The sequence below is a fragment of the Egretta garzetta genome, unplaced genomic scaffold (genome assembly GCF_000687185.1).
Source record: "Egretta garzetta isolate BGI_Z169 unplaced genomic scaffold, ASM68718v1 scaffold314, whole genome shotgun sequence".
Taxonomy (NCBI): Eukaryota; Metazoa; Chordata; class Aves; order Pelecaniformes; family Ardeidae; genus Egretta; species Egretta garzetta.
The window spans coordinates 2651969-2653279 of NW_009259531.1; the positions used below are offsets into that span (position 1 = coordinate 2651969).

Below are 1311 nucleotides of genomic sequence, written 5' to 3' on the forward strand. Positions count from 1 at the left end.
GACATGGGGAGGGGGGGGGAGCCGGGGGTGCGCGGAGGCCGCGGGCTCCCTCCTGTCCTCGGCCGCCGCGGTAAACGATCCGATCGCTTCTTTCTTCTCTCACTTTTCCTATTGATCTGAGTGGACCCAGGTCAGGTCCTAACAGATTGCCTGAGATTATTGGGACTCAGGGCTCTGATTGACATTTCTAGTCTCTCACAAGCCCCTCCTATTTCTTTTAAGTCTCTCTCTCTCCCTCTGCCTCCCTCTCTCTCTCATGCCCAGAGCTCGTTCTCGCCGGGTTTGTCACTAGCTGCTTTTTTTTCTCCCCTTCTTTTTTTTTTTTTTTTTTTTTTTTTCCTAAATCTGTTTACTGACGTCGCGATCTTTTATTTGAGTTGCTTTCAAATCTCGTTTTGGCGATCGCCAATCAGTTGTGTGTTTTACAAAGGTTTAACCCTGCCTCATGGTATTCTAATTATATAGAGATAGATTTAGATATAATTTCTTTCATAGCCCCCGCCTCCCCCGGAGCATAGGAAGCCAGGGTGTCAGCTGTGAGCGGCAAACGAGAGGGACAGGAAAAAGTTGTGACATTTAAAAATAGAGGCCGCCCCCCCCCCCCCTTTTCAGGTTTTCAAATTTACAGCCTTTCCTTGTCCGGGTTGTTTTTGTTTTCTTTATTAAGATATTCCCTCCTTCCCTTCCCCCTCTCCGGACCTGGCGATGGTTACATCTCCTAATATAGATTTAAAGGTCCATTAGAATTTTTTTTTTTAAATTTGCATTTCCAGAGGTACCTTGAAAAATTTCCTGATGTACTGAATCTTTAAGGAGTTCTCTACATTTTGTCTGGGCTAACAGTGGGCAGATACAGTGGAAAAGCTAAGTTAATTTTCCTCCTAATAAGGGACTTCAAAGAGTTGTAGGTCACAATTTTACATCAAAGGCAGAAAAGAAGGCAAATTAAAATCTTAACAAAGGAGAGACGGGAGCAGCCCTCTGGGCCATTAGTAAATAAGTGGTGTGAAAAAAGGGACAATGACAGGCACTGGAATTAAACTCATTAACACCTTTTTGTCTTGGTGCGAAATCTCTAATTAGGAAATTTATGATCATTTTGCTTATTCCCTCTGTTCTGAATCACTACAAGGCTTAGAAGGAAGTACCTGGTACGTGCAACATTTGCAGAGGGAGCAGTGGCACGGGCTTGCAAGGAGCTATTGGGAAGGAGTCAAGATACGTTGTAATTACCGAATAAGATATTTTTTTACGATCAACACATTTTAAATTACGGTTTGCTTTTTTTTTTTTTCCCCCGCCTCTCCCCCC

The 1311-nt window shown here is 43.6% G+C and overlaps 1 protein-coding gene across 1 annotated transcript in view; it reads right to left on the reverse strand.

Moving 5' to 3' along the window:
- The window catches only part of IRX3 (iroquois homeobox 3), a 9582-nt gene that overhangs the window by 3231 nt on the left and 5040 nt on the right, over positions 1–1311 (reverse strand). The window lies entirely within an intron of this gene.